Source organism: Rattus norvegicus, chromosome 6 (assembly GCF_036323735.1).
Source record: "Rattus norvegicus strain BN/NHsdMcwi chromosome 6, GRCr8, whole genome shotgun sequence".
Lineage (NCBI taxonomy): Eukaryota > Metazoa > Chordata > Mammalia > Rodentia > Muridae > Rattus > Rattus norvegicus.
Window position 1 is genome coordinate 137,402,714 of NC_086024.1, and position 14,746 is coordinate 137,417,459.

The window sequence follows — 14,746 nt, forward strand, 5'->3', positions numbered from 1 at the left end:
TGAGCAAGGCTTTCAGACTGATTGGTTCTACACAGAAAGATGGCTCATCGATTTGTGACTTGTCCTCTGTTTATCGGTGGGAGGTCACATATCCGTTTATAGTCATAATCATTTGTCACCTGCCTCTGCACATAGAGAATTCACTTTGCCATCTCTTGAGTATCTATATGAAGGAACTGTTTTATTACTGAAATGATTTCAACCTATAGAAACTATGGAAAACTTCACAATTCTTGTGTGGTGTGTGTGTGTGTGTGTGTGTGTGTGTGTGTGTGTGAGAGAGAGAGAGAGAGAGAGAGAGAAGGGGGTGTCTTTATTTTTCCTGGGATGGCCTGACACTCGCTATGTAGACAAGGCTGATCTTGAACTCATAGGGATCTACCTGCCTCTGCTTCCTGGGTGCTATTATTAAATTCGTGCACTACATACCCGGTCCTCACATTTCATATTTAAAAGTCAATATTGGGCTGGAGAGATGGCTCAGTGGTTAAGAGCACTGACTGCTCTTCCAGAGGTCCTGAGTTCAATTCCCAGCAACCACATGGTGGCTCCCAACCATCTGTAATGGGATCTGATGCCCTCTTCTGGCGTGTCTGGAAAGAGCTACAATGTGCTCATATAAATAAAATAAACAAATCTTTAAAAAAAAATAAAAGCCAATATTACAGTCATAGAAAAACCTCATTAAAACTGAGTGGAAAAAGAAAAGAAAAGAAAACTGCACTTACAAACATCAATGCCAATTTTTAAAAACAAACGGTGAATTGAATGCAACTCAGTGCATTAATAAGAAAATATGGATAAGTAAAATTAATCCTACAAATGCAGGAAGAGCTGAGCCACGGGGGGTTTGCCAATGAGTAAGGGAGGAACCCTGCATTCTGTGTAAAGGCATATCTGAACACTGTTGTCTTTCATTCAGTATCCCCTACCTGGTCTTCAGTTCTGCGTAGAAATAGAAGGACACTATCAGAATACGTTAGTCTGCCTTTAAGACACCAAGTTTGTACCTGTTCAGACAGAAAAAAATCAAGACGAGAATGCTCACCTGCTCACCGTCACAGCCATTGATGACCGTTTGTTTGATGATTCCCTCTAGTGAACAGAGACAAGAAAAATAAGATTCATAATGTATCCATGGAAACCAGTGAAATTATCTTTATGGGAAGACAATGTGACTTTACACCAAGAACTCTCAAGCTATTCTACTGCAATAATTAGGATTTTCAAGAAGGTTTCTGTGCGATGCTTGGATACAAGACAAACAGACAGAATCCAATAGCCTTTCTCTGAATGGACGAGTGAGACCCGTTTCCTGGGAAACGGGCTGAGGTCCACAAGCAGCAACATGGTGGCGGTGCATGGTGCAGACCTGGCCTGGGGGATCAACTGTGAGGTAGCTCTGATAGGCACACTTCTTTCTCTTTGGCCCTTCCCTGTGTCTGGCTGGTGGTTCTGGGTGGAAGCCGACTCAGGTTCAGAAATCAGACAAGAGGTCACTATGTTTGACAGGGCAGCTGCCCTCAGAATAAGAAGGGTAAAGGGACAGTCCCATGTGGCCGCCCATCCCCACTGCTCCCAGTACCCTGTCATTCTGATCTCTCACTTTCTAGCTCCTTGGGGGTTACCTCAGAATTGGGTACTTCCACCCTGTACCTCCAGGGGGCGCCATTAGGCTTTCTAAGCCGTACAGTTGTCTCCCTGGTGCAGTCAAAGAGCTCTGGTAAACACAGTCTCGACAGCCTCTCTCTTGGGACACAGGCCTCAGTTGGGTGTCCCAAAGGCCATTGCACACCCTGTGTCTGAGCCCTCGGGCCCGCTGCCCCAATCTGCCTGGTCCACTGTGGCATTTCACAAACCCTCTGTGCCGCGAGCTCCTCGGAGATAGTAATATGCATGTTCTCTTGTTATCACAACAAATGACACCAGGCCCAGTAGCTTGGACTGCACTGATTTATCCCCTGACGCCCTGGAGACACAGAATTTAAACCCATGTTATGCCTCCCGTCTGGAGGTTTTAGGGGAGGGTTTTCCTTATTTCCCAATTTCTAGATACTTTGTTCCTGACCCTGTAGTTCCACCTTCAAAGGCAGCAATGACTGTTCAGGTCCTTCTCTGGCTTCACCTCAGTGATCTCCTGCAGGTCAAAAGGTGACCTGTGCTGATATTAGGTCCAACAGGACACTTCCCACCCTCGAGGTTCCTAAGTCTCCCTGTAGAGCCAAGCAAGTGCTCTCCTTTAACTGCTTCAATGCCCATAGCCAGTCACATCTACAGAGCCCCCAAGACAGTATGGCTATGAAGTATCCCCCAAAAACTCATGTGTTGAAGATTTGGTTCAAAACCGGTGGATTCGATTGCTGACAGGGATTTTGCAGTGAGGTCCCCTGGGTATGGCATGACTATTGTCATCTTGAAATCATCTACATATGGCTCTTACAAGACCAATTCTGCTAACAACCCCTTGTAGAAAGTGAAGGCTCATGGGCGTGGGAGGCTCAGAGTTCTCTCCCCCAAGGATATGTCAGTGATTAATGGCTGCTGGGGAGGGAGATTCTTCTGCCAATAATTTGTCCATGGTCCCATACGCAACCCCAGTTAAACGTATTGCTGCACCAAGCTAGACTTGGAAGGACTGTTTCTTCGGTCCATTGCCCCCTGGCGTGAACAGACATAGATTCCCTAGGAAGAGTCACAAAACACTTGGCACCTGAACAGGGACTGACACAACCAGGTCTGAGTTTGGAAGGAGCAGCCCTTGCTGTGAGTGACAAGAAGACGTGTGACTGAAGCTAAACCGTGATGGTTAAACATCCACGGGAACGCATGTGACATCCTTCCCTGCGAGACACGGGATCGCACCCCTTCTCGCTGACACGGCCATGGTGCTGTCCCCGCTGTGTATGATAGGCCGTGCACCTGAAGCTGCTCCATTTGCAGGTAGAATGCCGAAGGGAGAAACTCTGGGGTGACATCTTCTGTGTGTCTAGGAGTGACACTGATGGCCATGCAAGTGTTGGGACATTCCCTGAGTGCCTCGTTTTTTTATGAAAAGCACTGCAATCTGTCAAGCGGCATGTATGGGACAGGATGGTAAGCAAGCCGTGGTGCTGGTGTATAGCCTTGGTATGAACACACTGAGTCTCAGCTGCCTGCCCAGAAAGACGTGCTTACAAGAGCAGAGTTCCAACAGGAAGAGGGCATGTGGCTGGCGTCCTCCACGTTCACCTCTGACTCAGCAGGAAACGTGGGAAGCAAATGAAGTCACCTGCAAGTCTGACCTTTACAGAAGCAGAGAAAATCCATGACTCAGCACGCAGCCGGAGTCCTTAATAATGACCCGTGCCAGAAACTTGATAATCATGGAGTACTTTGCCTGTGGACTGGATGAACCAGGACAGGCTTTTCAATGAAAAATGAGAGAACACGGACAAAGCTGTGGAACACGTGGGTGGACGAGATTAGTCTCAGAGCTGCAGAAGCCGACAGACTGAGACAAAGGCTGCTTGACCTGAAGCAACACAGACAAGTCTCGGATGAAGTAATCCATGCCAGCCACTAGGGACACTTGGCCATCAGCAGCTGAGGTCCCTCTGGATATCAGAAACTGGACTAGCGAACGATAAAATGGCAACTGTCTTTCCTCACCGATGTAGGTGATGTCTGTGTCTCATCCCATTGGAGAGTGGCCACCCTGCCACCAGTGAGATGACCCTGCCACTGATCCACCAGCACTGGTCCAGCTCTAAATTCCACTGCCCCAACATCAGAGTCAGGTGTTTCCCAGAAACCCAACTTGGGATGATGCTTTGAAACAGGCTGTAGTGTGGGGGCCCTTTGGGACTAAAAGTCAGACAAAGCAAAGCAAAACAAAAACCAAAATCCCACCTTGGGATGGACCGAGGGAGGCATACCAAGCACAGACAAAGGTCACTGAGACCAGCCGATGCCATAGGGACACAGGACAGATAGACTTTTGCATTCTAAATTAATCAGGGGCTGAGTGTGGCTTTGTCCACTGCTCTGTTCACAAGGACCAGCCTTGGACTTGGCTGGAATCCTGTTACCCAAACGTCAGACAACTGCAGTCTGATCAAACAGACACATAACTGTACCTGCCCCCATCAAAAACAAAAACAAAAAAATGGAGCATAAATGTCATGTATGCTCCAGTATCTGGTGTGCCCAGTGAAATTTCATGGAGAAAGACAAGCCACAGGACCACTCCGCATAGTCACAGGTGACCCTGTGACACAAGACACAAAACCAAGAGCCATAAAGCAAAAAGGCAAGAAGACTAAGTGGCAGAAAATTTTGAGCCCCCTGTGGTAAAATGGACTACATTTCGGTTCGAGGCAAAGGAGGAACAATAGGCAGAGAGGAAACACTTGTGCTTGTCTGAACAGGCGTTTCCGTTACTTGAACGTGCAGCGCATTCTGCAAGTTGATAAGGCAAAGGAACACGCCTGCTTTCTGGAATACAAAAGACATCTGCTCTTGCTCAAAGCAAGACGAGTACACAAAGGCTGCTGGGCAAGGCTGGCCCTGTCCAGCCCCAGCCCGAGGAAGCTGGAGCTCTTAGGACTGGCAAGGAAGATGTCTGGAGAGAAACCGACAGTCAGGGAATGGAGCTACAGTCTGTGCCCTTCCTCTGAGCTGTGCCTCTCTGACCGACCATGCAAGCCGCATTTTGTAACAATATGAGCACAGACCTTTAATCTGTTTGTTGTAGCCAGTGACAGAAATTACTAGACTGTTCCAGAACCAGGGGGCTGGATAGGTTCTGGCCATCCTTAGGATGGGATTATGCAGTATTGAGCTGCAGCCAGATCTCCGGGAGTTAGCATGTATGATTGTCTGTCACAGAGCTAAATTTAAAGTGCCAAGGCGATGGGTGTAGACACCCTAGGTTGTATGTTAGCATCCTTGGTGGTGTTAGCCACCACCGTTATGATAGCATAACCCCTATGTTAATCCAGCAATGCAACGATTCTTCTGCTCTCGGTTCCTCATCTCAGGACCGTGGAGAGCTCTGGGTCCACACCACTGTAGTGAGGCTTGGGGTGCTCTGCTGCTCCAACAGAAAAGACAGGCTGGGAATCTAAAGAATAGGGACAGGGGCTGGGGATTTAGCTCAGTGGTAGAGCGCTTGTCTAGGAAGCGCAAGGCCCTGGGTTCGGTCCCCAGCTCCGAAAAAAAGAACCCCCCTCCAAAAAAAAAGAAAGAAAGAAAGAAACCAAGAGCTATTGTAAATCATTCTCTCCACTGTACAGAACACCCCCAAGCAAATCCTGTTCACCTGGCCCAAGTGGAAGGAGGACAATGGGCACAGGTATGACCCACCATCTCCCCAGAGAAGAGCTTCTCAGAAATACACTCAGGTGGCCAGCCATGACCAAAGTAGCCCTATAGAGGCCTTTTATGAGGTGTGGGACTTGAACGTGGTCAGGAAGGAGAGGTGGGCAGGGTATAAAGAGCTGAGTGGTGTGAAAATCAGCCCAACCCACCCTCAGTGGAAGGAGCTCAACGTGGCTTTATGCCCTGAGCGTCCTGCTTGACCTAGGAACCCCCATATGAAGTGTGGTTCTCTCCCGCTCGGGGGCCAGCTGGCTCCATCATGATTGTCAGAACTCTGAGAACCCTGAGGCAGCAGAAGGGACAGGGTACTGCCCCTGTGTGAAGAACTTGTCACTCGTGTGTTCCAGAGAGAAAACCTGACCCGGTGCCCCGGCTTCACTATCTCAGCTGATTGGCAGGTGGATGGTGAGCTTCACGGCAAGCTTTGTACTCCCACGAGCTTTGCCACAGAGAACGCGTCTGACCGTGGCTGTCGGCAAGCTGCCTGTTATTCTGCAGGGACCCAAAGGTCGTTTTTGCCTGAAGGTGTCCAACAGGTGGCTGGAAGGGGATGAGAAGGAATGGCAGCCTTGTCTTCATGTCCTGCCTGTCGCTTCACTGTCTTAAGTTGGTTCTGCATGCGGCATGACAGTCACGGAGAAATGTTCTGTCAGAAACTACACGTGGCTCAACCCAAATGCAAAGGAGCCAGCCGCAGTAGGACTGGTGGCCCCGGGAGAGTCCCCTAGGAGATTCCCACTCTCCTGACAGAGACATGAAGGTCAGTATGAGCCATCTTCCCTCACTGCTGATTGGACAAGGAAGCCCCCACCCTCAGCATGGCCCCGACCCAGCTATGACTCTCAGCCCTGGAGTGGAGAAACTGAGCTGTGAGCAAAGCTTCCTCACCTCACTCTCTGGACTCGGGTTTTTTCCAGAGCCCCAGCATCTGTTTTCCTGGAAGGAGGCTCTCTAGTCAGTGAGCTTCCCGACCTGGGCTCTGGGACCAAAAAAAAAAAAAAAAAAAAAAAAAAATGCAATTCAAGAGAGGCTCTGCCCTCAAAGATGAGGCTCCTTCTCCTCTTCTTCTACATCTTCCTTCTCCTCCTTTTCTTGTACCCCCTCCTCTTCCTCCTCCTCTTCTTCCTCCTCTTCTCCTTCCTCCCAGCTCCTCCTCTTCCTCCTTATCTTTTTCTTCCTCTCCCTCCTCTTTTTTCTGCTCTTCCTCTCCTGCCCTTTTTTCTCCTTCCTCCTCCTCCTCCCCTTCTTCCTCTTCTCACTCTCTTTTTACTTTCTTTTCTTTCTTTTCTTTCTTTTTGGGAGATGTCTCTATGTATCCATGTATACCAAGCTGGCCTCTAATCTACAACTCTTCTACCATGGTCTCCTGAGTTTTTGGACTGCCATCCTGCACCCCCACACACATCCTGCTGCTGCTGCTGCTGCTGCTGTTGTTGTTATTGTTATTATTATCATTATTATTATTATTATTTAACTTTATACATTTACATAATAAATTTGGTCACTCCTTTTTAAAGAGAAAAAATTTCAAATCTAAGGAAATCATAATGGAATCATTTTTTAATGGAATCGAAACTTATGTAGAACAGTAAATCACGGTGCCTTTCCCTCAGATAGTCCATTGCAAGATAGGATGTGCACACGAGATCTGCGCACAGGAGCAAAGAAATCGTCCCTGAAGGTGAGAATGAGAACGCCCCGAATGCAGCTGACCTGCTAATTGCCTTTCACCAACAGCATTTGTGCAGATGGCCTCAGGCTCTGCTACGGGGCATGGACCACACACACCCATGGCATTTTCCACACTCATTCCTTTAATCTGGACCTCAGGGCTGTGAGTGCACCAGCTGCCGAGCCCGCCATGATTATTCTTCTCCGGACACCCGGGGGCTCTTGGCCCTGCCTCCTCTACCCATCTCCCCATGTCCCCTGGCCTCTGCCGAAGCTTCACACAAAAGGAGCCACATGCGCTATCCCATGTCCTGCATGAAGGTCTCAACCCCAACTCTTCCAGTCCCCTGCAGATGCTGGGGTGGAACCATCCACCTACAGTAGCGCTCAAGCCTTTCAGTCCCAGCAGGGACCGCAGGCGATGCAGGTTTGGAGGAACCATTCTGAGATGAGCTGACCTCATACACACAAAGATTTGAAATCAAACCATCACAAGAAAATGTCAAGGACCACAGAGGGGACCAGAGGCTTCACTGCTGTTGGGTCCAATTCCATCCTAGGTCAGGACAGACCAGGAAGAAGAACGTAACCATACAGAAATCACTCACTGGGCATACAGAGACAGAATACCCATCTGGGACACAACTGCAGGAGAAAGAGCAAAGCCATGCCTCTGGCAACTGCCCCAGGCATAAAGGGAGCAGGAACAGAGTAAGAATGGTTGAGGGAAAGAGAAGATGAAAGCCAGTATCTGGGCCATCACTCTGAGGCCTCAGAAATAGAGAATCAGGGGTTGGGGATTTGGCTCAATGGTAGAGCGCTTGCCTAGGAAGCACAAGGTCCTGGGTTTGATCCCCAGCCCCGAAAAAAAAGAGAAAAAAAAAAAAGAAATAGAGAATCATGTCCTAGTAGTCAGTACTCGCTGCAGAGGTGCACAAGGCAAGGCAGTGGCCCTGGGGGAAAGCCAACAGGAAGTGCCTATGAGTAACCAGTACAAGAGGGCGGGACTTCAGGTCCCACGGGAGAATTAAACCAAAGACTTGGGAAGACACTAAAGTCCTTCCCCTCCCATCATCACCCAGACACAGAGCTGTGGAAAAGTGAGGAGGAAAGATGGGTGACCTCCCCCACCTCCCCTCCACCCCCAGACAAAAAGGAGGCCAAGAAATTGTCTTTAAACACAAAAGACTCATGTCCCACCTGAGATAAAGTACTTATGTAGCAATAACACAGTCACGAGCTCTAGAAGACATAAGCAGTGCTGGGAGCCAGTGGGTGTGTGACTTCTGGCCTGCTCCTGAACAAGGTAGATGAAGGGACCAGAAGGACAGCGCCTGTCCTCCTCCGGGGCAAGGCCAGTGATGGAGTTAGGGTGCTCGAGGATATGAAGAGGCTCCTCCAAACCCCTGCACCTGAAGAAAGTCTCAAAAACTCACCTGGAGGCTCTTAGCAAGGACTGCTCACTCGGGGAGTCCCATGTGTGTGGAAGCAACGGGTCCTGAGGCCACCTGGCACTGCCATGCCTGGGACAGACCAGGAAGGAGGTGGCCTTGGGCACACACACAGCTGACAGCTAACTGCTGTCATTGTGGCTGAGTACCACATTTCTCTGGAGAGATCTGAGTGGCACTGCCAAACAGCCATGAAGGACAGAAGATCTACACAGCAGTGAGGAGGGTGGGGCCCTGGCTGCAGAGTTCACAACCATCCCCACACGGACTCAAACCTGGAATGGGGGTGGGGGCAGCTGCACCCTCTCAAGCATGCATGTAACAGTGATGGACGTGGATTTACCAATGGATCTAGGAAATGGTACAGTCTACAAAGCAGAAACATCATAATCAACAGTCCCTGATCATGCAGGATAAAATGAAAAGTTATCCATAAGACAAAAAGAACAAAACGCCTTCCAAATGGGAGATGGCGTAACATATTGGGTAGGTGTCAGATGAGGAGACTTACAGAGCTGTGACAGTGTCTCTCCTGCTTTAGATCATACGGCGTGTGTCACTTTGTTGGCAAAGAGAAAAAAAATCCCAGAAACAGATTTATACCCAAACTCATCTAATAATAAGACACAAAACATAAATGGAGTGATTTTCAGGGACCACAAGGAACGTTCCCAACCAAACTGCCCCAAGTCAATGTGGCTTCCCAGGGGAATGCTGCCCAACTCCCAGTGGTTTCAGTATCCTTGGTGAGAAAGGAAGACATCCTAAAATAAGAATCCATGGATATTTCTTCACTTGCCTGAGTCTATAAACAAGCACGAAGATGCCGTGGACAGCAGACATAGTTCCAGAGCCTGTATCGTAACAGAGCCGGGTGCCAGAAGCCTCTGAGACCAGGACGAGTAAGGGCTCTACACTGGCAGGCTTTGCAGGTGTGAGGGTGTGAGTTAACGCCCAGAAGCCAGCAGTCCACACTAAAAGCAATAAGAGTGCTCCAGAAAAATCCCCAAAAACAGCAAAGCAGGGGAAATACTTAGGAATAAACTTTTTTTTTGCAAGAAGCAAATTATTTACTTTTTTAAATTTTATTTAACTTTGTATCGACTCTTTGTGCATTTCGCATCACCCACCCCAACCCCACTCATCTCTCTGTCTCTTTGTATCCACTTTCCACCATTGGAACCTCCTCCCAAAGGAAAATAAAAATAAAACAAAATGAAACGAAGTCTCATCGTGGAAGTTGTAACGGGTCACAGTGTGTCACACAGTATACACTTTTGTCCACACATCTTTACTTGCAAAACGTTCACTGTTCTGGTTTGAAGCCTCTGGCTTCTGCTTCACTATCAATACTGGATCCTCAAGGGGATTCCTCTGAGATAGACTGGTTTTGCCCTGTGTCGTGGAGACCCTGTAGTTTGGATCTGCAGGATCGGCCCTTTCATGTTCTAATAGTTCATAGATGAGGCAGGTGTTGAAGAGGGCCAACTCAAAGCCCTGGGTCTGGGCCTGGGTGGAAGCTGATGGTCAGCCTGCCTGCTCTCCCACATCCACACTGCCAGAGCAAGCTCTTGAGCACTGCCCTGGCTAGCTCACCCAATGCCACAGCCACCAAGGGGCAGAGCGAGCTCTCCCTCTCATGGCCTCAGGGTTGGCTCACCCATGCCCATGCCACCAGGGCCAGCTCTCCTGAGTGTGGCAGCCTGACACAAGGGATGTGGGGGGGAGCTCAGTACAGTATTTAGACATCGGCATGGCCTCAGATGGCAGCCCAGACCAAACGCATTACTAACCAATAACCAGCAAGATTATTGGTGGGTTTTTTGTCATTGCCAGTGGTGGTGGTTTTGGTTTGTTTGGTTTGGGGTTTTGTTTTTGTGTTTTGGTTTTTTGTTTGTTTTTTTGTTTTGCTTTTGTTGGGGGGGAGAAAAAAAACAGGAAAATGCTAGAAAAGAAAACCTCAGGGAAGGAGGACTGCCTTTTCAGGGTCTCCATACCTTCCTGGATCCTCTGCAGAGGAAGCATCGGGTGCTGGCCTGTGACAAGCTGTGCACTGACCCCAGAAGTCCATGATTGAGTGAGTGGAGCCTGAACCACACAACAGTTCAGCACAGGGAGTCAGAGAGAGAGAGAGAGAGAGAGAGAGAGAGAGAGAGAGAGAGAGAGAGAGAGAGAGAGAGAGCATAGATTGTAACTTCCAATTTTGCAATAATCGTGGATTCACATGAAGTTGCAAAGAAGGTACCCGGGAGAGCAGATGCCCCTCCCCAGCTCACGTTGGCCCCCTACGCAGGAGATGCTGACCGGCCCATCTCATCAGCCCTCTGCAGTTACACGCGTGTTGGTCTGTATGTCTGCATCGGCCACTGTGTGCCTTCCCAGTGTACTCTGTGCGAGCTCATCTCCACACCACAGCATCCTTTACAGCGGCTTTAATGCCACCCTCCAAAATGCCCATCAGAGACAACACCTCTGTGGTGGCCTTGCTTCAGGAGTCTGTTGTGTGAGTAGGTGGTCCAACAGAAGCCACTTGAAACATGTCACCCTGCAGCGTGGTCCCCGGGTGCATGTGTTGCTGTGTGCCTTTACTTCTTAGCACCGTGCTCTGTGCTTCAGGGGCAAGCTGCCTACTCAACAGGCACTGGTGAGGATCTCACCACAAACGCAGCAGCCATGAGCCTTTTGTATGGGCTTTTGCATAAATCTAAGACGACTTTTTAAAAGTTACCTGTATAGAGGATTTACCCTCTTGCCTGTCTGTGCACCACATGTGTGCCAGGTGCCCGAAGAGGCCAGAAGAGGGCATTGGCTCCCCTGGAACTGGAGTTATGGGTGGTTGTGCACCAGCATGTCCATGCTGGGAGTCGAACCCCTGGCCTCCGGAAGAGCGGTGCTCTTAACTGCTGAGCCATCTCTCCAGTCCCTAAGATTTAATTTTTATTAATCTACTTTATCACACTAGACATCCCCTGAGTTGACATCTCGTACACATAAAAACAAGAAAGCCCGTGATGGGGTCCTCTGGACAGGCTGTGGAGACACAGTCACTCACGAGTGACAAGTAAGGACATGAACTGACCAATAGTCACATCACTGAATAGGTGAATGGACTACATCCATGGGAGGGGTGGTCCAGGCCTCCCAAAGTCCACCCCAGCGCAGCCCCCAAGCCAGGGGTGATTCTTCCAAAGAGAGATTGTACCACACAGAGTGCTGGCTCACCAGACTCTGCACCCAGGGTTCCCACTGGGGAGGGAGCTGGTGACACAGCAGCCACTGCCCACCTTCTGACAAAATTCTAGACTCTCCTGAGGAGTGTGTTCAGCAAAAGCCACACCTCACACTGAGACCAGGAGCAGCTCTGGTCCATTCTAGAAGTGTCGGGCTCCTCTTGACACAGCATTCCCCAAAGTCAACCCAGGGACAACCATCTTGGGCTTGCCATCAGACTCTTGTACTGAGACGTCTCCAGGTGGATGAAGTGGGGTCCCAGAGTCATGCTCATGGAAGTTGCAGGCAAGCAAACATCATGACAGGGAACAGCATTAAGAAGAAACAGAGCAAAGCAGAAAACAGGTCCTGTGTGGCTTCTACACCAGAACACACGGATGAAGAGGCTTCAGAAACCGAAGTTCATTTCTCATGGCTCTGAACACTGGCAGTCCAGACTCAAGGCATCATCCAGACAGGTTTGGTTCTCCTGCAGCAGTGTCTCTCTTTGCTTTCAGACAACCCACCTGTGCACCAAACCTCCACATGGGCCTTTCTTGTGTGTGGCTCCTCCTCTCCTTAGATGAGCATCTGTCAGATGGGATCGAAGCCGCTATGTTCGATCCCCTCTGACAAAATTTTTTCCAAGCACAAAGAATTGGAAAGGAAACATCATCGTTTGGGTAAAGTGGGTCACAGTCCTGCTCGTGATGTCAGGAAGTCTGCAGCAGACCCGTAATTCGGCTGATGATAAATTATTTACCAGAAGCATCAGAAGGCAGAGGGTGGTGGGAAGATGCCTTCATGGTGCAGAGAGAATGTATCACGTTGTCAAGTGAGGATTTTATACCCAGCTAAGTTGCCAGATGGGATTGGGAGCTATAGTGGGAGGAGACTATTTGCAATATATTAAAATGGAAATTTTAGTATTCCTATTTCTTTACTCTGAGACACTCAAGTAAAGGGATGAGACCAGGAACTCTGAGAAGCAGCTGGAGAACATGCTTACCATGCCTGAGAACAATATCTTTTTTTTTTTGGTTCTTTTTTTCGGAGCTGGGGACCGAACCCAGGGCCTTGCGCTTCCTAGGTAAGCGCTCTACCACTGAGCTAAATCCCCAGCCCTGAGAACAATATCTTATTCAAGCACAAAATCCCCAACTAATGAAACAACATGCTCAATGTGTCTAGACCAAGAGTGAGATTCAAGAAGCTTGCAGACCAGCCTGGGATGTGAAAGAGAGAGAGAGAGAGAGAGAGAGAGAGAGAGAGAGAGAGAGAGAGAGAGAGTGTGTGTGTGTGTATGTGTTATAAAAAATGAAACTGGAGGAGAGCTCAGAACAGTGTATGAACAGGTAGGCTCTCTGCAGTGAGGATGGATATTCCCAGGTCCACTTAGCATTGGGTAGGCTGAGAATTCTGCCCAGATGTGCAAGTCTTAAGGATAACTCCCGCCGGCCACAGAGGTGCATGCTTATGAGCCCTGCACTTGGGAAGCTGAGACACAGTAGGAACACAAATTTGTGACCAGCCTGGGCTACTGACCCCATATAAGAATAGAAATAGAAATGTATAACATCCCTGAAAAGAAAGACGATGGGTGGGGGGATCAGTTCAAGAGGAACTACAAGAAATGAAGGGAGAGAGTAGGGGGTAGGGACTGAAAAGTAGAATCGTGGAAATAAAGTCAAGTGTGTCAATAAATAGATGTTAACTGAGCTCGCAAACTCAAGACAAACAGAAGTTTCACAAAACAGAGTCCAGCCAAACACTCCCGTAAGAGGTGTCTACCACAGGAATACTGGTCCAGGCGTGGTAAGTGGGATTGTTAACTGACTCCAGGAAATCAAGACCAGCCTGGGCAACACAGCAAAAACTCACCTCAAACAAACAAACAAAAAAAGAATGCATGAATATAAACGTCTAAAAGGAATAAAAAATTAACTTAATAGGCACTGCTCAAGCATCCTGAAGCTCATCTAATACTCCTGTCAGACAAAGGTGCCAAGTAAGACGCATTAAGAGACCTGCTGAAGATTTGTAAAGATAGCTTCAAACTCAGAGGAATCAAAAAAAAAAAAAAAAAAACGCACAGAACTTCCGGCAAACTGATAATCAGAACTGGAAGACCCTAGCATCATGCTGTAGCTCAGAATCCTGAAACACGGTAATGATGATGATGACCGTAAGCGGCGAAAGGGGCGGGGACAAGACTCAGGAAACTGCAAGCACCCGGAGACCCAAACTGCAAACTTGAGAAGTAAGAGCACAGGAGGCCTAGGCCCCCTCTACCCAGGCTTGAACCAGCAGCTCCAGCTGGAGACTGCGTGCTTCCTGTGGGGTTTTTGAATGCCACCATTCCCACTGGCCTGCTCGTTCACACCTGAGGGCTCTGTTATTACCTTGCTCGGTTGTTCCTGAGTTCAGTGCGGTTTGATGAGAGTCCTCCCCCGCCCCTGCCCCCCGTGACCCGCACTTGGTATTTCTGACAGATTTCTCCAACTGTCCCCTGCCGGCTCTAATTGAGGCAGCTGCCTGTGTCACTGAGCAGGCTAATTGTGTGTCCCGTCGTTCCTGTCCTTATGGTTGTTGTCATCGTTACTATGGGTCCAGTTGCAGATGTGGAATTTTACATCGTACTTCATTAAATTAATTTAAACTCTAAATAGCTGTGGGTGGCCCGTGCTGAGTCTGGTGTTGCGCAGGACAGGAGCAAAGTGGTTCTGCTTGGGATGTTCTTTGCACTGGGGAAGGATTAAATTCAATTCCTGCCTAACGCCCCAGACACATGGAGGAGTCCTGCCACCACCTGAAGGAAAAAGCAAGGGAAAATTTGCTGTGACACAAGCATGTCTTAGGCTGCAGGATCTTCATGCAGTGGAAGGAGAAGACATGATACATGTGTCTAAACTACAGCATGCCTGCATGCCAGACTAGACCCCCGCACAGCCCGCAAGTGGGGAAGACTGAGTGTAGTACATGTGTGACTAGTAAAGAATTAGAATCCAGAAAGTGTAAAAGTGCCTACAAAGGTAGACTTAAAAAGAAAAGCCTCG